Genomic DNA, 26,943 nt, shown 5'->3' with positions numbered 1-26,943 from the left:
ACAGCTGTGGGCTGGGTGGCCTCTGCCCTGACACACAGGATATCAGCATCCTTTCTTGAGGCACTGACTCCTTCGTGAAGGACAGCAACAGAAATCTCAAGAATACTGCACATTAGATGGAAAAGAAAAAGCAAAATGGAGAAAAGACCTAAAGTTTAAGCAGCTGAAGAGAAACTTTACTATGGAATGTAAAAACAGACACTGAAGCTTAGGTCAGCAAGGCTGTAATGTGTCTGTAATAAAGTAAGATTGCTTTTAACGGATAGGTAGATAGATAGATAGATAGATAGATAGATAGATAGATAGATAGACAGACAGACAGAATATAAGAGGCTGACTCTACCTTACACTCTAGAAAAGCCAGGATAGGCATACATTTTCATCATGAATTAACAATGCTATGTATAGAGGAGAAGAGATGTAGGTTGTTCCAAAATTTGTGTGTGACATTGGCTCTCAGAAACTCTTGAAGGGATTACGAAGAAGTGTTTCCTGATGATTTGGCTTGGTATATCTTTTCCTTGCACCCTTATGTCCTTAAATTGTCCTTTCAAATGAATTAAAGTATGCAAATTTTATAGATTATAAAATACTTTGATTTCATCTGATTAATTTCTAGAACTCTGATCCAATTTAAAAACTATTAAAAAATAAGAACCAGGATACATCATGTAAAGGTGCAAGATCCCAATGATGAATGTAACTGTACTGTATACCTAAAATGTAACTGTATTGTATACCTAAAACGTACCAATAAAAAACTATTCAAACATTTTTAGATATGTAAATACAAATATTTGCTTATTTAATACTTAATTATTTTTAACTGATGATAAAATGTAAATATGTAAATATGTCATCGTGATAATATAATTTATCACAGTATCATACATTTAGCAAAGAGTCAAAATCCTATAGCTATTTTCATATGTACGTATAACTGAGTAGATGATGAATTAATTGGATCCTTTGTAAATCATTTTAAATATATTGAGAGAAAGCCTGAAACTCACTAACAGTTCCAAATCTTGTATTATTTAGCTAGAAAAGAAAATCAACAGGCTATTTCAGCAGGCTCTTTGTTCAGTACTGTCCAAATGCATTCTCAATAAAATAAGATTGCTGTTAACAATTCTAACTTGTCTAAGAAGATTGAATGGGGAGATTACCTTTCATCAACACAGGCACATTTCTTTGCTGGCCATCCGTGTACACACACACACACACACACACACACACACACAAACTTGTAATGAGAGGGTGCTTTATCAAGCCTTCCCTCCATCCTTCATTAAAGGACAGAGAATTGCTCTTTGCAGTCTCAGTCAATGCAGCTTTCCCTCCCAGAAACACATTTGTTTCACATGCTAGCTCTGAATATTGCAGGGAGTTGCAGATTTTAGGTGACAAATTGTGCCTATGTTCACATTGCTCTTAGAGTTGCTTTGTTTTGACTTGTTGGAGTTTTGCTTGGCATGATTTTTGGCTAAGGCAGACCATTCTAAGTGGAGTTTCTCATCCAGCCAGCAGATTTCTGTGTGCAGAAACTCAGGGGCTTTGGGGTGTGATCTTTTTCTTTTGGATATATGTTCCTGGAGCGCTCTTAGTCCTCAAAACAACCTCTATGAGAGGTGTGATGTATGTGGCTAATTTAGACTAAAAGTAAAAACAAAATGGGAAAAGTGTTCTTCCATTGCATTGCTTTGGTTCTTCATTAAATCTTATTGAATTTGTCATCTTTTTTTAATTGCACTTACATGTAATGGTGGTGATAGGATGTTTTTTTTAATGAGTTAAAAACTTAGTCTGACAACCTCTGAGAAAACAGATCTTTCCATGCTTTTCAGAGAAGGAAAACTATAAATAACAGCAAAGATATAATTTTGCTGGGAGACTATGATGTGCAAGTTTATAATCGATACAAATGACTGAGTTTCTCTGCTTGGTAACATCCAGAGGCTGCTGCTTGTCGGAACTGTTGTTATTCACTCATACCAAAAGATTAACCCTACATCATAATTCTTGAAATTCTGCTGTGAAGGTGCATGACCAGGCTCACCTTCAAGTGTCTTGGGATTTAAAGTGGACTGGCAATGGGCTCCTTCCTTAAACACGAGGAGCTCAGCCTACCACATCCAAGTGCCTGGAATTTCCATGCAAACAAATGGAGGTGAATTTCTGGACCCAGCCTGCAGCGGCCATATCCTCTAATTACCATTTGCATAGCAGAGAATCAGAGAATCATTAATTTCTAATTCTCCCATTATTCACTCTCTTTAGTATGCTATGCCAATGTCTGTTTGGAGGCGGTAAAGTAAATGCAGTTTCCATGTTGCTTCGGCTATTTACATTTTGTGATTTCTTTTTGATGCTTTTTTGACCTGAATAGACTACTTTCTACACACAGCAAGCTTAGGGCTCTTGTTTAGATATGATTTATGATGCTACATTAACCCTTCATTGACCTAGAAATGCCCTAATATTAAAACAGTTTGACACACAGAAAATCAAAAGCCCTTTTATTGAAAGTGCTATTGTCCGCATCATAAGTTTCCCCAATGTGATGCCACAGTTACACCATCAATTTCCTACTGCTATTGAGCATTGTATTGAAACACTAATGGACAGAATCCTTTGTCATTTCTGTCCCAGTGACCAGCAAACAGTGCAGAGAGAGGCTCTCCCTCCACACCACTTTGGGCATTTCTAAATGACACACACATCCAACTCACAGGTTAGCGTTTTAGGAAAAAGGCATACTTGAGGCTGGGGGAGGAATCCCAGAGGGTTCCCTTGTTTACTTACAAGCCTGTAAAGTTCGGACTTTTTCTTCCAGTCTCTTGTCAGAGAGTTTACTAAAATGAAACATGAGGGGGAAATTTTTTTTTTTTTTTTTTTTGGTACCAGGGATTGAACTCGGGTTCTTGCGCTTGCAAGGCAGGCCACTGAACCACTGGGCTAAATCCCCGGCCCTGGAAATTTTTTTTTAATGTATGGAAATGCCCACCAAGTTCAGAGCAACCATTATGCCAGGGGAGAAGGTAGGAATTTGAAGAGGAAGAATGGTTTAACTATTTCTAATATTTTGCCTAATAATGATATAAAAATGGAAGTGAATGTGGAAAGGGCATGTGTATGAATGGCTAATAATTGTCCATCGTGCCCCAGCATGAACTCCCTGTCTTATAATAGTAAGTCAGTAATGGATGCCCTGAGGTCCCCTCCCCTGCCCTGTCCCTTGATGCAGGGCCCTATCCATCTACCCAACTCTGGACAATGTTCTGAACTAGCGACAGGGACTCAGGAAGCAGGTCTCTCTGAGGACACTAAATGAGGGTGGCACTGGGTTCCACTTAAGGAAGAAATAGGGAAAGAAGTATCCCCAGAATCAGTAGCTCCTACGTTAAACAAAACTACACACGAAGAGTAATAGGCTTCATGAATGTTAATGCAACAATGACCAGAAAACACAAAGTCCAGAGAATACCAGTACAGTGTACAACAACAAGATCAAGTGAGATGACAAAATGTGTTCACCCACAACATGTGCTACAAATTAGGAGGACGCTGGTCCCAGGGCATCTAGGAGTATTTCCTGCTGGCTTCCGCAAATATAAAGCCTTATTTGTATCTGCTTGGTCAAGTAGAATATGCAAATATAAGGGTGAAAGAGCACTTTAAGACCTCAGGCATAAAATTTAAAATTGAATCCTGTCAAATCATAGGAACTCAAGTGTAATTCTTATTGTGTGGGTGACAGCAGGCTAATTAGTAATCCTAGGGAGCATCACCCTTCACCTCTAGGGTCAGGAGCCGATGTACTTCCCCTTGTTTATTAGCTTAACACAAAGGGTCATTATGGTAATCCCCCCCTCCATGGGGCTTGTGGTTTTTTTTTTTTTTTTTTTGGTCTCCCTTTGATCCTGGGTAATAAAGCTTTGTGAATAAACGTATTATAAAACAGCTCTGACAATCTTGAAACTAGTGTGCATAATACCTTTGAAAGTGTCTGCATATGAAAATTACTATGATGGTTCTTCACAAACTCTTATAGATCATGTCTGTCTTATTTCATTCTTAAGAAGGAGGGAGAGAGAGAGAGAGAGCAGGAGAGAGTATTAAGCACACTCTTAAGTTCCAATTATGGTTTCTCTTCAAAAATTAAAATCTCCAAGTATAATTACCCACCCATATATCTTCTGACTAAACTTGTTATTTTTTTCTTTACTGTACTGAACTGCCTTAGCTATTTTACAAGAGCTAAGTATTCTACTAAGCTCTTGCAATATTGAAAGAATCTATATTCTGAGAATTTGAAAACATGTCAGCCTACCTAAATTACATATTGATCAGGTTTAATTGCATGCCACCCATCAGTATTAGGTTTGAAAATTCATAAAAGAGAAATAATGTACTCTTTGTGGATGATTACTTCTGGGGCATTTAAATGAATTCCATCACTTAACCTGGGCCGAGACAGATTATTGAGCCTTGCCGTCCAGCCATTCCAAGACCAATGCAGTAGAGCAGCTGTTTTCCAAGTATCAGAGAACAGCAGAGTGCAAACAATATAAATTTATATAGATTTTCTTTTAAGGAAAATAGCAAAGTAAAACATTAAAAGTAAACATTCATTTTTCAATTGCTTCTTGAATCCCCCTCCCTATTGTCTCCCAATATAAGCATTCATTTTTAATTCTTTCTGGATCCCAGGCATCCTTTTATTTCAAGTAGTAATTCACATCTTAATTAATATACAGTAATCAGAGATAAGCAAGAGTAAATGATTCAAAGCTTGGTTTTATTTGTTAAGATTAATTTTTTATGCAAGTACATAAGAAGGATTTTTATGCTACTACTTTAGTGGACAATTTAATTTTTGTAAAATAAAATGCCAAAGTTTTGTCTTGTGGGTGGTGAGTGCTATTTAAAAGCTATCTTCTCATGAAGGTCACATTGGCTAAGAACAGGAGTTCGTCATTAGTTTTCAGGGTGTTCTTTACATTTAGAAATTATGTTTGTTGGTATTGGTTGTGATTTGAGAAATTGTGCTTATGTATGTTTTTCTTTACAGATTATCAATACAAAGTAAAAAGAACCAGTTAAAATCATTGGCCTTACTTGGGTAATAGTTTAAGAGCTACATTTTATTTAGACACTTTAAGGTAATAAATATCTGTGGGCATAATTAACTGTCTTTATCTAGTCCAGTCCTGAAGATGCTTTCTTCGGACCTTCTGTATTGTCTTCCTTTAATGTTAATATTCGCTGTAGCCTTGAGAGCTCTCTGGGTCTGCGAGGTATGCAGAGGACTTGTTTTGAATAGTGGGTTATTAAATGCAGCCACAGAACAGATGCATCACTTTGACTCATCCTTGGCACACACAGAGCATCGTGTTTTATTCCTTACAAAGCAAAGGTAACACTGCAAATGAACCCTCCTGACAGGTCTGACTTCATTGTTTATTTAACTGAAATTACAGTTGTAGGAGGTAGAAAATAACAGTTCCCAGGAGTCAAGGGGCATGGTTATATCTTGAGTCCTCAGTAAGGTCACAATTGCATCAGGACTCTCTAAGAGAATCACCTGTCAAATCTAAGACAAAGCAGAACACCTTAAAATAGCTGGTGTTTTTACTTTCTAGTCAGTGGCAAACATTGGTACCTAGTCACAGAGGGGAAGGATCTGCCTGGACATAGCATTTGATGTTTTATGAACCCTTTAATCCCATGTATCGGTGGTGGAAAAACCATTGTACAGATATTATTTGTTCTTCTTTTAAGACAAAGAATATTAATATTTGAGTTTTTTTCTAAACTAAAACCTCTGTATTCAGGTTTACTTGCAGTGTTGGAAATGAAAATAAGTGGGATTTGGGTTGCAGTTTGAGTGTTCATCTCTAAAAGATTTACCATCATCATGTACTCGTGTGTGTGTGTGCGTGTGTGTGTGTGTGTGCTATTGTTTTGTTATAAACTTCAAGCCAAATGAATTAGAGAGACATAAAGGACATCCTTAGGGAGTCTCCTGGAGAAGATATGCTTTGTATGAATGAAAGTCAGGCACCATGCAGTCAGAGAAAAACAACTTTAAAAATTTTTCAACATTGTATGAAAGGAAGTGACTTTACTCTGTTGATATCTTGTCTGCTGTATATTACTTATGTTGTACTGGAATAATCTGAATATCCCCACTAAGATAATCTGTTTTCAAAGCCTTTCTAAAAATCAAGAAATATATTCATAGTGAAAAACCTTGAATTTTCCTTCTTTGAAACTCTGAAACCCTTTCCGAGTAGGCTATCAATATGAACCAAGGAAGTACTGAATTTACTTTTGCCTATATAAATATGCAGTGAGACCAGAAATATTCTTAGACAAACCTGCCTTGGAGCATCTTTAGTTTACAGGGGATCAGTATGAAGTGGGAGAGGACAAGGTCTCTTAGAACTGAGGGAAGAGGTAGAGCTGGACATAAAATAAAGCACATTGAAGAACCTGAAAGAAATCAGGATGAATTTAAAGAATGTATGCTGCAGATGAATAATATTTAAGTGAAATAAAAATATGATCTAAGGGATTTTGCTTGTTCCTTAAATTGCTGGTGAACCTGGTGAAATGAGTTACAGATAGAGTAAGCAGCATTCTCTTCTTCTATGGGTTGAAAGAGACTGGGGATTTGAGTCCATGGGGATAAATCTATGTCTGAAAGCCACCCTGGTCATTGTCTTGATAGTGATGAACGTTCGTGGTAATAATGGAGATAGGGATTGTGGTGATGAAGGTATTTTAGGTGGTGCTGATGGCGGTAGTGTTGGTAGCTATAATGGCAGTGAAGGTGATAATACTAGTGAAATAATGATGGCATTGGAGGTGGTGGTCATAGTGATGGTGATATTTGGAGTAGTTTGTACTGGTGATGGATGTGGGGGTAATACTGGCGGTGACAACAATGGCATTGTAATGGCTGTGACCATGTTAGTGGTGATGGTGGTGATGATGGAGTTGCTGAAGATGTTAAGGCGGTGGTGATAATGGACATGGTGAAGGTGATGATGATGGTAGAGATAGTGACAATGGCAGTGATAAAAATGATGATGATGTTGCTGAGAATGGTAATGAGTGCCTTAGTGACAGTAGTGGTAGTTCTGTGTTACCTTGTAGGAGGCAGCAATATAAAAAGTAATTTCTATGGGGTATCTGGAGATGAGATCAGCATATAAATGGAGGCTTTTTGGATGAGATCTCCATATAACTTGGACAGAAAATTTTATTGGCATTAAAACAGTTTCCAGTGTTTATAATTTTCTATACATTTTGCAAACATGAAAGTCATACTATTCGGGAGGTAACACAGAAGAATAGAAATGGCGTGTGGTTTCACCCAAGAAAAACAGGGGTTTAAAACTCAGCTGTCACTAACCGTGTGAACCTGACCAAGTCTCATACCTCTCTAACACTGAGCTCCTTATCTGTAAAATAGCAATCATAATTGATTGGCCAAGCTTCTTGTCTAGGTTAAAGGAGAGCATATGCTAATCACATCACTTAGTGTTAGTGTACATTTAGGTACTTGATAAAAATTGCCTCCCTCACCATCAGATCAGTGTATTTTATATGGTATATCACAGAATCTAACCTTCAAAGTGCATTATAGAAATAATTGGTTTTTCACATTTCTAAAACTCTATAAAGAATTAACTTCCAGTTTTGTTACAAAAAGGTGGTGAGTTAAGACAAAGGGAAGTGTTTCACCTTAGAATGTCTCATTTTCTTTTGTTCCTGAAGAAAATTTATATCACACTTTTCCTTCTACAATTCTTTCCTACCACCAGAAGCTTATCAAAAGCAAGAACTCTGGGCTGGCGATTTAGCTCAGCAGTTCAGTGGCCTGCCTTTCAAGCGCAAGGACCTCAGTTCAATCCCCAGTACCAAAAACAAAAAACAAAAAAACAAAAAAACAAGAACTCTGGGCAAAAGCAGCTCATCTGTGATGGAACTGAGTACTTTGTACTTAGCAATTTCAGCAGTGTTACATAATAAAATAATATCTTAGTCAATGGGAAGAAACTAATAGGCAAATTATTATAGTAGTGTAAAATTTTGCTTTGCTTGGCATATTTTTAACATTAATTTTTTAAATTTAAATATAAAAATATTTTATGCAATGTGTGCAGTTATTTAAAGATATTTATTTTAAGGTACCATTTAGAATAAACATTTCTGCATACTTTACACTCATCTTATGTACCTATAACATTGGTTTGTAAATGAAGGAAATTTAAGTCAAAGTACTTTGCAAAAAAGATGCTTTTATTAGATCGTGCAATCAAGCTGTAGACTTTGAGAAATACAACAGGAATGCCTGGATGAAAACAACTGAATGTTTTTGCCCTTCATCTTTTCAGTAAGTTTGAAAAGAGTGGAAAGAGAGCCCAGTTTTGACAACCCATTTAAAGGTGCCTTCGAGATGAGGTACAAAAGTCGACAAGGACTCTGTGGAAACTTTGCTTGGATCAACCACAAAGCAGAAGTGGGGAGAGAAGAATCTCATGAACCAAAATCTCCCTAAGTTAGACAAAATGCAATCATCATTTTATTCCACTACACAGAAATCACCAAAGCAAATTTTGTACAGCCATTATCTGTACAAATATTAAATTATAATGTAGCTATGAAGAGAAGCTGAGAGCGCTTGAGAATTTTTATTACAATTTGTAATAATGCTACCAAATGTAAGATTTAAGGAAATAATTGCTCAATTCTGTCCCCGCACACATGTATTACTGATTGCCCACTATCATTTTTTGGCTCTTGGTTTTGTGCAGTCTGCAGTAGCAATCCTCTTTATCTAGTGGCTAAATCAATAATAAATCACCTATTCCCTGACACCTGGGAAACAAAGCCTGCAGATGCCCCAACGTGTATTTTGGTGTACCAAATTATGTGTCCACAATAAATAGTTTCCAAGTGTTGTGTAACCACTCTGAAATGTCCAGTGCCTGTAGTTCACTGAAAATATTTCTCTTCTTGGATGATTTTCTCTGGGAAATATCGTTCATCATGGTAAGACTCTGGACATACCGAGACTCTCTAACCCCCGCTCTGTGGCATCCACATAATGGCCACACTTTTGCTTTCAGATAAGTGAAATAAACTCAATGAAGTAAACTAAGTTATTTATTGAACTGGCATTTAATAGTAACTATTTTTGCTTAACTGAAAGTCCTACCAAAGTTTTTCTTTTTCTTTATTGGTACATTTTAGGTATACAATGCAGTTACATTCATCATTGCGATCTTGTATGTATCTTGGTTCTTATTTATTCCCCATTCCCCTGGCCTCCCTTCAGCCCCTTCACCCTCCCCTATTTACAAAGACTTTCCATTTTTTTTCTTTTCTCTTATTTTTTCTTTTCCCTTCATACCATTCCCCTACTCCTCCCACTTCCCCTACACCTTTAGACCTTTTTTCCTATTACACAATATCAATTATACATTTTGATTCTTATTTACACTTTTAGTTTCTCACACCAGAGAAATCTCAATGTGCATTCACTTAGCTATAAATGTCTCTAATTTCTTGTTCTTTATGGCTGAATAGTACTCCATTTTATTAACACACACACACACACACACACACACACACACACACATCTTCTTTATCCAGTCTCCAGTTGACGGGCAATTAGGCTGTTTCCCAATTTTAGCTATTACAAACTGTCATATATCACTGTGGTATGATTCTTTTAATTCTTTTGGAAAGATACCCAGCAGGGGAATAGCTGGGTCAAATGGGACCTCTAATTCTAGTTGTTTGATGTTTTGCCATATTGATTGCCACAGTGGTTGCACCAGTCTGTACTCACACCAACAGTGGAAAAAGGTTCCTTTTCCCCCACAACCCCACCAGCATTTGTTATTGGTTGATTCCTTGATAGCAGCCATTCTTACTGGTCTTACCAAAGTTTAAGTATGCCTCTTATAGGTTAAACTGTGCCCCCACACACACCAAAAAAAAAATCTGTAGGGATTCAAACTTAAATATATCAGAATGTAGCCTTATATTGAAATAAGGTTTTAGAGAGGTGGTCAGGTTAAAATGAGGTCATCAGGGCAGGCCCCAGGGTAATTCTATATAAAAGGAAGATGTGCCAGGGAGACATAGGAAAAGGAGTGAAAAGCTATTGGGAGAAGACAGCCATCTATTGCTGAGGAGAGACATGGAGGGGATTCTTCCCTCCCAGCCCACAGGCAGAACCCACCATAGCCCAACCTTGATCTTCAACTTCTAGGCTCCAGAACTGTGAGAAAATAACTTTTTCTTGTTTAAGCCCCAAGTTTATGGTGCTTTGTAATGAAAATACAATAAGAAACTTCCTCAAGCCCTAAATTAATCAAACATCTTAAGCTTTTATAAATTATATGGTCCATGTTAATATAAAACCACAAAATACCTAGATAAATTTGTTATCTTATCTGTTTCTTTTTTGTGACACTTTCCTAAGGTTTATGAAACCATAGAGTTTTTGGTTTGACATATTGTTCCCTACAATAAGATGTTGTTATGGCTTATATCGACATGCTCAACCAAAGTCTCCTGCGCTCACAAGTCACAGGTGGAGCTTTTGTGACTTGCTTATGGGTGTGTGATATTGGATTCCTCTGATGATTGGTTTGAACATAGCTCTGGGTGTGGATGATGGACTCACACCCTTGGTGTGGGTGGCTCCAACGAAATGCCTTGTAGCCTGAATGGAATAAAAAGGGAAAGAAGGAGTCTCAGGCTTCCTGCCTGCTCCACCATAAACTGTCTCCCCTCTGTGAGGCCCCTCTGCTGTGCCACTCTGCCTTAGAACCAGGCAACTATGGACTGAAACCTCTACAAAGGGTGAGATAGAGTAAATCTTCCTTCTTGTAATTTGTGGGTGTTAGGTAGTTTGTCCCAGCAGTGGAAAAAGAAGAGATATATGCACCATTTTTTTATATCAAGGGAGTACACGGATAGATAATACAATCTTTTGAAGATAGGAAATCAAACAGAAGAAAGCAAAATTATCATAAATATCATGGTTTGAGAATTCTAATGCTTTCGTTTCTGTGACAGCTTGTTTGTCTTTGATAGATATGGTCTGTTAAATTACTATGAACATTCGTTGTAAATTATTGTTTAAAATCCTTCATTAATATTGTTTTTTATGGATTATACACTGTGGTGTGTGTGTTCACATGCGTGTATGTGTGAGGGTGTTATGTGCATAGTTTGTGTGTGCATAGGTCTCTGAGAGTATGTGTACACACACCTACATGCACACTTTAGTTATGTTTCCCTCCTAATTTCCTTCAGAGATCTATTGATCCTTAGTTACTTATGCCTATATATATTTCAGCCTCTAGACTGATCAGCATTGGTCTCTAAGGTCCATTTTGTCAGCCCAAATGAGAGTCCCTGCTGTCTCCTCAGGGACTGTTTTGGTGTTGCTCAGGACAGGGAAGGCATGTATACACTGGGTAAGATTTTTTTTGTTTTTTAGACAAATCACCTATACTCTGGGTTTTGAAGCATCATTTCCTCTGATTCAAATGAACTCTGGGCAGGCTTGGGCACAGTCCGCCACTTCTGCTGTTATTCCTGAGTTTTCCCAGGACCCTTCCTTAATATGCAGACATCCCTAGCTATTGTGCCCAGGTGCCAACTGTCCTGGCCTGCACTGTTGTCTTGAGCCCCTCCGTGGTGCTTCTGTGCAGAGTGCATGACTCTCCCATCCCTGCTTCCTGGGGTCTTTCTGGTTCTGCATAGAAAATACAGGTTTGTGTCATAACTGTTGTTTTCTGCATTTCCTGTTTCAGAACTTTCTAAACATCGTGTTTTAACAATTGAATGTTTCTTAAATGCACAATCCTGCTATGGTGTGCTCTCACTCCACAATACATGCATAGTACGTTTAAATAACAAATACATATAATAAATATATAATATGTCAACCTCTTTTTTCACAAATGATATAGAGATTTAAAACAACATAGCATAATTATAAGCAATAAATGTTATCTTGACTCATACTGATTCCAGTAAATAGAAACTACACTTTGAGTACATCTCTGTGTTGTAAGAGATATCATTTGTGGAGCTTTGTTAGGAGGCAAAAGATGTCAGCTGCTTATTAAATAACAGACTATGGTGCTGGTGGGCCTCAGTGCCTGTAGACATTCAATGGTTCCCCTGCACTCTGGCTAAGCTTGAAAGCGTCCAAATCCCACCAGCAAGGAGTGAGTGAGGCCCTGACACACACGACATGGGTGGAGGTTAAAAACATGAAAGAAGCCAGCCATGAATGCCACAAATCACGTGAACCTATTCATATCGACAGTGCAGAGGAGGAGGAGCATCAGTGGCTGATGAGCCTGGGAGGAGTGGGTGAAAGAGGGAGATGAACATGGCACCCCTCGGGCATGGGGGACCCAGGTACATGAACATCCTAAGATAGAAATGGTGAAGGTTGCCCAATCCTGAGAATAGCCTCAAAATCACCAGAGGTGAATTTTATGGTGCGAGGGACATACTCCCTTCCAACATCAGTGCCTCGCCCTGGCCAGGGGCTCCCCTGATGCTTTTTCCTGCCCCCCTCCCAGGACTGTTACCCACCACTGCACAAAGGCTAAGCTTGTCTCCTATTAACAGCCCTGCTGGGCTTCGTATGCCAACCGCAGGGCCAGGGGCCCCCTGGGGAGCCCTAGGAATGTCCTGCCAGAGGCCACACTCCCATTTCTTGACGGTGTGGTTGAAAGTGAACATGTTTTTTTACAAATTTTACAAATTTATGGTCTCAGAGTACTAATTCAATATATGCATACTGTGTGATGATCAAATCTGGGCAGTCAACTCTATTCCTTTAAACTTGTTTTGAATCTTTAATTAACACAAGTATGTATATTTTAGGATAGAATAATGGTATTTCAGTATAAACATATGCAATTCACACTGATACAGCAATCACAGTTCTACACTCCAATCATCTTTTTAAGATATTAACCTATGATTTATTTCACTTAACACAATATCCTCTAGTTACATCTGTTTTGCTACATATGACAGAATTTTATTATGTTTTAATGGCTGAATTATATTTCATTATTTCACATATACCACATTTTTTTCATTCATCAGTGGATGGGCATCCAGGTTGATTATATATTTTAGCTACATGAAAAACACCACACTAACTATTGCTGAATTTTTTTAACAACATTTTAAGGAAGAATTAGTACCAGTTCTTATTCCAAAAAAAGAAAGAAACAGAAATTGACAGAATTATCCCAAAGTCATTCTCCAAGCCCATCATTAACCTGATATCCAAATCAGACAAGAATACAACAAAAAAGGAAAACTCTACACTGAAGTCATTAATGAAAATGGATGCAAAATTTCTGAGCAAAATACTAAAAAATTGAATCTAACAGCATATCACGAAGATTACTTTCTGTGATGAAGTCTCATTTATCCCACAGATGCAAGGATGGCTCAACATATACAAATCAATAAATATAATACATCACATAACCAAAAGGAAGGACAAATTATATGATTATCTCAATCTATACAGAAAGAGAAGAAAGAATAATTTGATAAAATTCAACATCACTTCGGATTAAAAAATCAGAATAAATTAGGTATAGAAGTATTGTATTTCAATATAACAAAGGCTACATATGGCAAACCCACAGCTAATATCATGTTGACCCAATTATAATCAAGAACAACACCAAGGTGTCTATCCTTACCACTCCATTACAATAGAATGCTAAAAGTTTTCAACAGAGAAATGAAGTATTAAAATAAGGAAGGGTTAAAATTATAACTGCTTGCAGAAGATATGATTGTATACAAAGAAAAACCTAAAGACACCACTAAAAGATTATTTGAGCTGATAAATTCGGTAAGTAAATTGCAGGATCCAAAATCAGCATACAAAAATCAGTGGCATCTTCTACATCACTAATATTACTGAGAAAGAAATTGAGGCACATGATTTTTTTTTTTTTTTTTTTTTTTTTTTTGGTACAGGGGATTGAACTCGGATCCTTGCGCTTCCAAGGCAGACCACCAAACTGCTGAGCTAAATCCCCAGCCCAAGGCACATGATTTTTTAAAGCTTGGATAGTACTTGAGATTTGAAAAATCATTTATGGAAGAAAATGAGAAAATTTGGTGTTATTAACTCATTTTAGAATGTGAAGATGTAAAGTTTAGATTAAGAGGTAAGTGGGGACTTCTACAAATTTATTAAAACTTTCTGTGAGAACAGTTCCAGAAATACCAGCTCTAGGAAGCCAAGAGGAGAAACTGCTAATTGTAGGGTAAAACAGCATCCATTTTTCTTCCTGATGATAAAAAAGAGCTCTCAATGACTAAGCGATCTTGTTATATTCTACACATATTCAATGGAATGGGATGTAAATTCCTGTGCATGTAAATTAAATTTCTCCCTCACCGTTCAACACTACTCTAACCTTCTTTTGACAATGGTTTTGGTAACCAGGCAACATCTGTTTAATGATGCCTGTTCAGCAACCATCCTAGCGCACTGGTCCTTGGGAGTGAATGAAATCCATCTTGGTAATGATAGAATGAATACAAACAAGCCTTTGTGTACTGTGTGCATTCGTGCATGTGAACAGCCTCCATTAGACTCAGACTTGGTGAATGACTTGTAATTCATGAGTAAGAGTATTCTGGAACCCTAAATATCTGCACGCATCTACAAATGGAAAGTGCATGAATTTATTTCAAAGTGACAGAGCTATAATTATGGATAATAAGCTTTCCCTCAAGATCCTGTTAAAATGCAGTGGTGATCAAAAGTTAGTTGGGACACATGAAGGACTCAGAACTCCCAAAGAGAGAGGTCCTCTCAGCTCCTCCCCTCCAAGCTAGTCCTGGTTGCCTGACCTTGTCCTCTGGGTAAAGGAGGCATCTTCTACCCTAAGCAGTAAACATCCTGAGCACCCTGCAGGTGAGATGGACTCATACACACTCAATCCAAGGACAGTCCTGCAGTTCCAAAGGGCCACCAGGCAGCACTAGGGAGCAGGGAGAGCTCAGAGTCATGGGAGATGACTCTACAGCAACACCATGGCGCAGTTCCCCATGTTTGTGCCACTGGGATGGGATCAGATGTGTGTAGGTTACAGACTGGTAAAAGGTGAAGAAGGAATGGCTGGGGCTGTTGGTGGGCTGACCAGGTAACAGTATAATGAGGACATGTTTCATGAAAGTAGATGTACTCGGGGTACTGGAGTCCTTCAAGGCCCAAAGCTGTCTGGACAGCTAACAGAGTCTCACACTCGCACACAATGGCCTGTGCCCTTTGGTTCCCACAGAGTAGGTTGTGAAGGTGTCGGGACAGAGTGCCCTGCTCTGCGGGTATCATCATCTGGGGATTTTTTTTTCCCCCTATAAAGGTCCAGTCAGAGGCTGGTGCTTTCATAAAAATGTTTGTTTTAATAATATTTGTTAAAGTAAATGAAGAAACAACTCTGAAAATTCCTAAAGTGCATGAGGGAATCACAGCTCTTGACCCCATGTGTAAGCTTCAAAGTTGTTATTTTAAAATAAGAAACCAGGGTCTTTGGGGCCCTTTCCTTCCAGATGCAAGTCTGCCTGGGTAAGTTCATTTCACTTGCACTCTGAAAACTGCTTAGCTAACCACGCCCATCTTCTTACTTCTTCTAGGGCCTGTAAAGCCCTGGGCATCAGCTGCTTCCCATTCTCATTGGAAATGTAGGATGCAATACCAATTTCAGAATGGTTTACTTTACAGATAATGGCAACATAACTGTGTCATGTTTTTCCTCAGACTATGGTGCCATATACCTGGAGCATAAATGCAGTTCTGAGGTGTATATTTGTAAATCTTGAAAAATAAAATTATCATAAAGACATTTACTAAGCATCTCTTAGGAAGCAAATGTATTTCCAAAGAATAAGAAATTGTGAGTGGCATTCTCATCGTTTGCCACATAGATAGAAAACTGATACTTCTAGGAGGTCCCTGAAAAGTACTCTTCTATAGCTGTTGTAGGATCTGAATCTTATTGGTCTACTGACTTTTGAGAATTGGTGCCATAGTATATGGAGAGAATGGAATTATATAAAGTTTTGTTACTAATGAGAAAATACATGTAAAGTGATTATCTTACTGCATGCCCACTGCCAGAAATTTTTTATTATTATTTAGTATAATCAACCATACAATTTGCATTTTATTGTATTGTAGCATATGAAAAATCAATGTACAGTTAACAACCTTAAAATAACATTAGGGAATTTACCTTTATCTTATATTTACTTTATCTACTGTACAAAATTTAGATTTAGTACCAAACTTAAAATTTCCTTTTAATCTTCATTCTGACTTCTGGTAAATATGATATTTATCAACATTTGTAGCCCAATTAATACTTTAAACTCTATTGCTTCCTTCAGAACTGTCATTATCTATTAACATATTTCAAACTCTGTTCATGTACTTATTGTGAATTTTAAGTCATGGAGCTATCTGGAGGAAGGAGCTTCTGTGTCAAGCTGCCCTTTCTTGCCTATCTAGCTTACAAATTGACGAGGGTTCTGCCAGTGTTCTGTGGAACTCGGATCATTCTGTGGCCATGTGGGCCTTAGTATGCTTATCTCCAAAATAAGATAGCACTAAACTGACTCATTCTATCTCCCTGGGATTACCCGAGATTATCCAATGTTGATATATATGTATATATATTTTGGTACTGGGGATTGAACTCGGTCCTTGCGCTTGCAAGGCAGGCCACAGAACCACTGAGCTAAATCCCTGGCCCTTCCAATGCTGATATTGTAGGGCTCTAAGATAACAATAATTTTCAAAGACCTCCTACTATTAAGGAATTTCAAACTATGAATTTATTTTTTAAAAAACATAAGAGAAGAATGGCCATTCTCTTGGCCATTGCTTCCTGATCCCCAGCTCTGTCTGTTTTTAGAGAAATGGGGTGGCCAACTATGAATACCCACAACAAAGAGAGCCATAGATACCAGGCCCTGGGCTCCCCATAGAGTGGGAAATGTCTTAAATACAAAACTTGAAAAATATGTGATAGTATGTGTATCAAATATGCTGTCTTTGTATTTATTCTCTACTTGTTTTCTTTTTTAACATAAATACATAACTTTGTTTCCAATAACCACTTTGACTATTATAAACATAATTTCCTCAAATACATTAATCACACAATAGCCAGGTTATTTTTCTGCAATTACATCTACTTTTGTTCAAATTCAAAGTCATTTCCAAAGAATAATTAACTTCCAAGATAAATTTGCTGAAGAGACCAGGCTGAAGGATAAGGATTGCGCCTGTGAAAGTGATATCGGTCATAACGACCTTAGTGATCAAGGATGACTAGGATATCAGCAAAAACACTTTAGATTAGATTAGTTTGCACAGTATTTTCTAACAAGTATTAGCATTGTGGATGAAATCGAGAGTCCTCAGTGAAGAGACCAGGTTTGTGAAGGAGGAGCCCTGTCCATCTGAGCTGGGTAACCTGTGTTCCACCCTGCTTGTCCCCTGGTTGTCCTCCTCTGCGAATGAGGAGGTTATATCCCTGGGATATTTGGGTGTAATATAGTTTAAAATTATATTTAAAAATTTATATTACTGCAAAATTCAAGTTGAATATTATGTAACAGTTCAGCCACAGCACAGAATCACCTTATAATCCCAGAGATCAAAATGAACATAATCATTAAAATACTTTGTTCTTGTTTGTGTTATCTCCAGTCTGTTGATCTTCTGCTAGGTATCTAGTCCAGAAGATGGATGTGACTTCTGCCACTTGATACAAGTGCTTCACCACATGCAGAAAAGTCTTACATGATACATGGAGAATTACATTTTCTCAGAATTGAAATTGTTTGTCTTCTCTGTGATGCCAAGACCAGAAATCGTAATTGTTCTTTGTTCTTCCTCCAGAAGCAAAGAAAAAAAAAAATCAAGATGTGGGTTGCAGTACACTGATTCTGTTTTACTTGCTTCTTGGTATCTAGAACATAGCTGTTATATAGACTAAAACATAAAATATGCTCTTTTAAAGTTTTACCAAATAAACTACAGAAAAACTTGCTATTGGTAGCATTTTCATTAGAGGCTACAGAAAGATGAAGTAAATGATTATTTTTATATTTAGGACGTCCTATATCTCTGGTGTATTCAGCGTTAAATACAAAATGGTTTAGAATTTCAAAATTCTCCCTGAAATGCTGTTACTTAGAAAGATCATTTGAAATTTACTTTATAATACTATTAAGGAATCAAATGTTTTCTATTTCAGAAGCATGTTTTTCCAACTGCTTCAGAATTATTAAAGATGCTGTTTCATGAAAACTTAGCAGAAGACAATATATGTTAAAGTATTCATAGATATTACTCTGGAATTGTCCTATCAAAAAATTATCAAAGGAAAATTTAAATGGCATTTGAATCTAGACACTATTTAAATTTTTTTTCTTTGATTATGTCTGATCATAAAGTTTGAACTGTGAAGCCATATTAAGGGATAACTGTCTTATCTGTCTTATCTTAGAAAGAACAATGGGTTTGGGATCAGAAAGCCTGCAGTGTAATCAAAACCTTGTTTGTATACCAAATAGCTTCTCTTGTGTGAGAAATTGAAAGTGTAACTAAGGATCAAATGTATAATAGATAATGTGAAATAGGAAGAAAAAGTCCATAGAAGAAGGGGAAGTGGGAGAGGTAGGGGAAGGAAAGAAAGGATAGGAACAAATATGAGAAAAGGAAAAAATGGAAACAAAGTCTTTGTAAATGGGGGAGTAGAGGGGTTGAAGGAAGGGCAGGGGAATGGGAAAAATATAAGAACCGAGATACATCATGTAAAGGTACAAATTCCCAATAATGAATGTCAGCATGTTGTATGCCCAAAAAGTACCAAAAAACAATAAATTAAAAAACTCTTGTTTGTATGAAGTGTGAGTGTGGGTTGGCTGCATAGATGTTAGAAGCCTCCACACGTGTGAAAATTGATGAGGCATGAGCCAGGCATATAGTGACTAGTCAGTGGACTTTGCTAAGCAAGTAAGTAAATGAGCACAGAAATATAAATGTCATAAATTTTAGGAAAGTCAGTGCCTCTCTCATGAATATTTCTTTACTTACTTATTTACTTAATTTGGTGTAGAGGAATGAATACAAGGCCTTTACACCAAGCTGCATCCCTAGCCCTTTTTAATTTGTTTTTTTTTCTTTTTGGGACAGGAGTGCTAAATTGCCTAGACTAAACTCAAATTTGTGATCCTCCTGCCTCTGCTTCCCAGAGTGCTGGGATTACAGATGCTCACCACCATGCCCGATGGCAGAATTTCAATGTATTAAACAACTTCCTGGCTTTTATACAATACCAAATAGTTATTACTCCTAGCTTCTCATCCTAAACATGAAACTTCACACAAACTCTTGAAATTAGGTATATAGAAGCTGTGAGTTTTCAGCCACGCACCTATTTTAAAAAAGTGATTTTTTTCCTGATAGTGATAGATACTGCATATAACACTTCTTAACCCTTTTCTAACCCTAAACTGACCTGGAATATGAACATTCAGCCCTAAAGGCACAGTGTTGGATCCCATAAGGAGAATTTCATGTGGCTCTAGAATTCAATGATAACTTTATCTTTATTGGTGGGGGGCATGGACATGGTCTCACTATATAGTTCAGGCTGGCCTTGAACTCATTATGTAACCCAAACCAGCTTCAAAGTCACAGTGATCTTCCTGCCTCAGCCTCCCAAGTGCTGGGATTATAGGCATGTGCCACCATACCCAGCCTCAAGTGTAATTTTAAATACACTTTCCCAAGCATATCCTCTACTGTGATTGGAACAAAAACTCATCTGCTGAAATATAATCCCAGTATGTTAGTATTAAGAGGAGAGATCTTGGGAGGTACATGAGTCGTGAGGATGGAGTCTCATGAATGGAATTAGGTCCTTCCTCCAAGAAGCCTGAGAGAGCTCCTTGACTTTTCCTTGTGTGAAGATGCACTGAGAGCTGCCATCTTGAAAGCAGAGAGCAGCTTTCTTCAGACTCCCGATCTGCTGACACATTGACATTGGTCTTCCCAGCCTCCAAAACTGCGATAATTTCTATCATTTATACATTATCTAATTTGAGGTACTTAGAATAGCCCAAACAAAGATACCCTCTAATTTTCAAAAATTCCTTAAGGGTTATCAAGTGGTAGAGTTATGTGCAAGGATTTCATATTAATATAAACAATGACTGTGGTGAGTCTTTTTTTTTCTATTTTTTTCCCATTAAGTTTATTGGTACATTTAAAGCAAATGATACAGTTACATTTATCGCTGGGATCTTGTACCTTTACATGATATGTCTTGGTTGTCGTTTTTCTCCTATTCCCCTGCCCTCCCTTCACCCCCTTCAACCTTCCCTATTTACAAAGATATTCTTTGAATTTTTTTTCCTTTCCCACAATTTTTTCTTTCCCTTATTTCCTTTCCCCTCCTCTTCTTACTTCCCTTTAACCATTTTCTTCCTGTTTCACACTCTCAATTATACCATTTGAACCTTATTTACACTTTTAGTTTTTCACACAGAGAAACTATTTGGTATTTACTCAAGTGTGTCCTATATATTTCACTTAAGAGTATGTGCATCCATTTAGAGATAAATGTTTCTACTTTCTCATTCTTTATGGCTGAGTAGTACTCCATTTTATATAGAAAACACACACACACACACACACACACACACACACACACACACACCTTCTTTATCCAGTCTCCAATTGATGGGCATTTGGGTTGTTTCCAAGTTTTAGCTATTACAAACTGTGCCACTATAAACATGGGTGAGCATATATCACTGTGATATGATTATTCTTATTCTTTTGGGAAGATACTCAGCAGAGGGATAGCTGGGTCAAATAGAACTTCTAATCCTAGTTCTTTGAGGTAAGTCCATATTGATTTCCACAGTGGTTATATCAATCTTCACTCCTACCAGTAATGGAGAAGGGTTCCTTTCTATCCACAGCACCACCAACATTTGTTATTGGTTGATTTCTTGATAATCACCGACATTGTTTCTGGGGTGAGGTGGAATTTCAGTGTTGTTTTCATCTGCATCTCCCGAATGACCAGAGATGTTGAATGCTTTTTCATATACTTATTTGCTGCTTTTACTTGTTTGTCTAGAAAGATCTGCCCATTTTTGAGTCAGCAAGTCTGATTTTCTATTTATATTAAGATCTTTATATTTGGGGGGTCTGATTGTTTTTGAGTTCTTTATATATTCTAGATAGTAGACCTTTGTCAGAGGAATAGCTTGTAAAAGTTTTTTCCAACATTGTAGGTTGTTTCTTAGCTCTGTTGGTGATTTCTCTTGCACTCACTGCAAAAAATTTTAATCCAATGAGATCACAGTTGTTGATTCTTTGTGCAAGTTCTAGTGCTGCTGAGGATTTGTTCATAAAATCTTCTCCTTTGTCAATGTCTTCGAGAGTTCTACCTAATTTACTTTCCAGCAAGTTTAGTGTTTCTGTTTTGTTATTTATATCTTTAATCCACTTGAATTTTAGTTTAGTGCATGGTGAAAATAGGAATCTAGTTTTAATTTTTGGCAAATTGAAAGCCAGTTTTTCCACACACAATTTATTAAAGAGGTATCTTTCCTCCAGGGAGGATGGTTGGCTCCTTTGTTAAAAATGAAGTAGCTGAGTATATCTGGTATTGTTTCTGCATCTTCTAATCTATTTCATTGCTCCTTGGGTCTGTTTCTTTGCCAGTACCATACTCTTTTTATCACAGTGGCTTTGTAGTATAGTTTCAAGTTGGGAATTGATACCCCCTGCCATGTCTCTATTGCCTAGAATGGCTTGTCCTAGTCTAGATCTCTTCTGGTGACAAATGATTTTTTGGATTGTTTTCTCAAATTCTGTGAAATATGCTGTTGGAATTTCAATCGGGATTGCATTGAATCTGTATAGCAGTGTTGGAAGTATGGCCATTTTCAATATGTTGATTCTTCCTACGCAGAAACAAGGGCTGTCTTTGCATCTCCTTATATCCTCTTCTATCTCTTTCTTCAGAGTGCTATAATTTTCAGGGTACAGATCTGATTAGACTGGTTCCTAGATACTTCATTGTTTTGGATGTTATTGTGAATGGGATGGTTTCTCTAATTTCTCTCAGTGAGTCTGTTATTTTTGTACAAGAAGGCTATGGATTTTTGAGTGCTGTATCCAGCTACTCTACTGAATCTGTCAATTAAGTCTAGCAGTGTTTTAGCAGAGTTTTGGGGTCCATGTAGAGTATCATATCATTAGCAAATAATGACAGTTTAACTTCTTCCTTTCCTATCTTTATTGCTTTTATTTCTTTCTCTTGTCTAATTTCTATGGCTAATGTTTCCAGAACTATATTGAACATGAGTGGGATGATGGATATCCTTGTCTTGTTTCTGATTTTTAGCATGAATGTTCTGTTTTTGATGATTTAGAATGATACCAGCTGTTGGTTTTTCATAGATAGCCTTTGTCAGGTTGAGATAAAGACCATCTATTCCAATTTTCTGCAGGGTTTTTAACATGAATCGGTGTTGAATTCTGTTGAATGCTTTTTCTGCATCTATTGAGATGATCATATGATTTCTGTCCTTGACTCTGTTAATATAGTGTATTACATTTATTGCTTTATGTATGTTGAACCATCCTTGCATCCCTGGGATGAATCTGACTTGGTCAGGGTGCATGATCTTGATTATCCTCTATATTCTGTTTGCCAGTATCTTATTGAGGATTTTTGCATCTATGTTCATTAAGGAGATTGGCCTGTAGTTGTGCTCTTTTTTGGTTGGGTCTTTACCTGGTTTTGGAATCAAAGTAGTACTTGCTTCCAGAAATGAATTTGGAAGTATTGCTTCCCTTCCAATTTGATTGAAGAGTTTAAAGAGTAGTGACAATAGTTCTTCTCTAAATGTCTCATAGAATTCAGCAATGAAGCCATCAGGACCTGGGCTTTTCTTTTATGGTAATGTTTGAATTATATTATCAATTTCACTGAATGTGATTGGGGTGTTTAGACTTGTTATATCTTCTTCATTCAACTTTGGAAGTTCATATGTATCTAGGAATCTGTCCATTTCTTCTGTATTTTCCATTTTATTAAAGTACAGTTTTTTGAAGTAGGCATTGATGATCCTCTGGGTTTCTGGTGGATCTGTTGTGACTTCACCTTTTTCATTCCTATTTACATGAATTTGAGACTTTTTATTTTCCTTTTTTTGATAAGTTGGCTAAAGGTTTACAGATTTTATTTATTCTTTCAAAAAACCAACTGTTCAATTCCTTGTTTTTTGTATAGTTCTCTTAGTCTCCATTGAATTAATTTCTCCTCTGATCTTTATAATTTCCTCCCTTGTACAACCTTTTGGTTTTTATTACTCTTTCTTTTTCTAGAAGCTTATGGTTAGGCAATAGAGTGTTTATTTGAGTTTGCTCTGTTTTCCTAGTATGAGCATTTACTGCTATAAATTTCCCTTGTAGAACTGCTTTCATCATGTCCCATAGATTCGTGTATGTTGTATTGGCATTATCATTTAATTGTAGAAACTGTCTAATTTCTTCTTTAATTTCCTCTGTGACCCAGTGGTTGTTCCGGGGGTGTTATTTAATTTCCATATGTTTCTGAAGTTCTTGCAGCTTCTTAGGGTATTGATCTCCAGTTTAATTTTACTATGGTCTGGTAATATACAGGGGACAACTCTGATTCCTTTGCATTTACTTCAGCATGTTCTAAGAGCTAGCATGTGGTTTATTTTGGAGAATGACCTGTGTGAACCCTAAAAGAATGTATATTCTGATTTTGTAGGGTGGTACACTCTTTAGATATCTACTAAGTCCATTTGTTCAAAGACTTGGTTCAGTTCTTTTATTTTGTTGTTGATTTTTTTGGGTAGATGATCTTTCTATTTGTGTTATTGGGGTATTGAGGTCCCCCACTAAGATGTAATAGTGCTTATTTCATTTTTCATATCCATTAATATTTGTTTTGCATAGTTGGGGGCATTAGTATTCAGTGCATATATATATATATATATATATATATATGTTTCTTTTGTATTGTTCCCTTTACAAGGATGCATTGGCCTTCTTTGTCTCTCTTAATTAGTTTTGGTTTGAAATCTACTCTGTCTAAAAATAAGATAGCCACCACCACTTTTTTCTAAACTTCTGTCATATGGAGAACTCTTTTCCATCCTTCTACTCTCAGTCTATGAATTTCTTTGTGGATTAAGTGGGTTTCTTTTATACACCATATTGTTGGATTTTGCTTCTTAATCCATTCTTCCAGCCTATTTCTTTTGATTGGTGAATTAAGGTCATTAACATTGATGGTTATAACTGTCATATATTGACTTTTCATTGTCATGTCATTTTCCTGTTGTTGGTTCTTTCAATTTTTATTTTTCCCTCTCTCCCTTTAATTTATTGCCTTGCCTGGTATATTTCCTCTGTTGGCCCTTATGGAGTGGTGTCCTTCATTTTCTTTTTCTAGGATCTTGTTTAGAAGTGTTTGTAGTGCTGGTTTGTTGTTCATGAAATTTCTCAGGTGTTCCTTGTCATGGAAATATCTTATTTCCCCATCAATTTTGAAAGATAGTTTTGCAGGATACATCAGTCTAGGTTGGAGGTTATTTTCTTTTAGGACTTGAAATACCTTACTTCTACTTCAGACTCTCCATAACTTGGCTTATGTTGAAAAGTCTGCTGTGATTCTAATGGGCTTTCCTTTGCATGTGATTTGTTTCTTTTATCTAACTGCTTGTAGCATTTTGTTCTTCTGTTGGGTTTCCAAGAGCTTGATTAATATATGTCTAGGTGTAGATTATTTTTAATCATGGCTAGTTGGAATCCTATATGCCTCACTTATCTGTATGTCAAATTCTTTCCTCTGTTTGGGAAGTTTTCTGTTATTAATTCTCTGAACTGTTTTTTCCTATGTCATTTGTACTTTCTCCTGCTACTTCATGGATTCCTTCCTATCAGTCTTATATTATTCTTCTTTGCATCATCTGAGAGTTGTTGGATTGATTTCTCATGGTCCCTTACTGTTTTTAAGAGATCTCCTTTTATGGTCACTGATTGCAATTCTATCTTCTATACCTGAAATTCTATCTTTATATTCATTAATTCTGCTGCAAATGCTTTCTATAGAGTTTTTATTCTCTTGGATATTTGTTTGAATCTGTTTCATGGATTCCATCTATTTCCTATGTTGGGCATTCAAAGCTTCCATTTCTTTCCTATATTGGACATTCATGGTTTCCATAATGGTCCGGAACTCATCTAATTATTTTTAATCTGTTTCTGTTCTAGAGTCTCTAATCATGTGTTTCATTCTTCTCACCATCTCTGTGCTTACCTGGGAAATAATCTCTATTTTGAATTTTTCTAGAGCCTCATTTATGTGTTTTGTTACTTCCTGTCCTATTGGTTCAGAGTGTCCAGATTTTTCTACCTTATTTCGCTCAGAGTTTACCTTTGGTGAGGTGAAAGTCTGTGTTGTGTCTTGTTTAAATGTCTTCTCATTTCTATCTTTGTCATTGCTACTGTCCTTGGTTTAATTTCTGGGTTAATATTTAGGTTTTGAGTCTCTAATGAGTCTGAGGCAATCTAATTTTCATTATACCAGGGGAGACAACTGATTAAATCATCACAAAACCTTAGCTCAAGTGATATAATCAGCAACATGATAGTATCAAGCACAGCTTAGAAAGTGACAAGTAGTCATAGTTATTAGTCTATCATCTTTAACTTTCTGAATTAAATCAAAATAAGTGCAAAATATGTTTATAGTGAATAAACTATTCCATGTAGCAACCTTACCCTTCAGGATGGGGATTTAGAAGGAGTGAGGGGGAGGGATAGATAGAAAGGACAGATAAAGGTTAGAAGTGAGGTCAGAGAACACAGGAAGATCACACAAACTCTAGGCAGCTGTTGAATAGAAAGAAGAGAAGAGGACAATAAAATATATGTAAGAACAGAACAAACTAACCACAATAGGGAAGCTAGAGACTGTAATCACTTTCTTTTAAAACTAATGGCAATTGGGAGAAGGAATAAGAGAAGAAAAGGAAAAGAAAGAAAATAAATTTGAATTAGGATAGGAACAGGTACAAAAAGGGACAGTAATGAAGATCAAAGTGGGAGACAGTGAGAGAGAAAGAAGATAAGAAAAAGAAGATAAAAAAGGAAAAAATTGAGAAAAGAAAAAGAAAAAAAAATTTAAATTATTAAAAATAAGAGAAAAATATTACTTAAAAAATACAAATAGAAGTAGAGGGTCTCCTTCAGGGTTTGCCTCAGTTGACACAATAGACAGCATGGGAAGGAATGTGGAGATCTAAGTTAATTAGTCTCAGCAAGCCAGCAGCTGTCATCTGAGGTTCAGGTTGATTTCTGCCTGCAAGACCCAAGCTGAGATCTCTGACAACCTTCTGGGTTGAAGTCTGCAAGATTCTACTGCAGGTTCCAGCTGTCTTTCCCTTAAAGTTAAACCAGGTTCTGATGTGAGGTACTGGTCCCTCCAACTTCACAACTATGGTGATGTGATGTGTCTTTATCACAGATGTTCTTCACTTTTCCAATGGGCTTCAATTTTCATCTAGGAGTCTCAGAGAGGCCCTTTCTCCTGTTCATGGCCTTGGGGGTACACCGCTGTGTGGCTGGGCTTCTCTGGCATGCTGGGCCAAATGGGAGGGCCTGTCAGAGCCTGTGGTGAGTCGTGCATCTGCCTTGTAACATTAGAAACCAAAAGAGAAAAATTTATAAAAATTTGAGTCTTTCTTTCACCAAGTTTCAGAAAAGTTTCATAA

The sequence above is a fragment of the Fukomys damarensis genome, unplaced genomic scaffold (genome assembly GCF_012274545.1).
Source record: "Fukomys damarensis isolate Sample0158 unplaced genomic scaffold, DMR_v1.0_HiC HiC_scaffold_30, whole genome shotgun sequence".
Classification (NCBI taxonomy): domain Eukaryota; kingdom Metazoa; phylum Chordata; class Mammalia; order Rodentia; family Bathyergidae; genus Fukomys; species Fukomys damarensis.
This window is presented reverse-complemented; position numbering follows the sequence as displayed.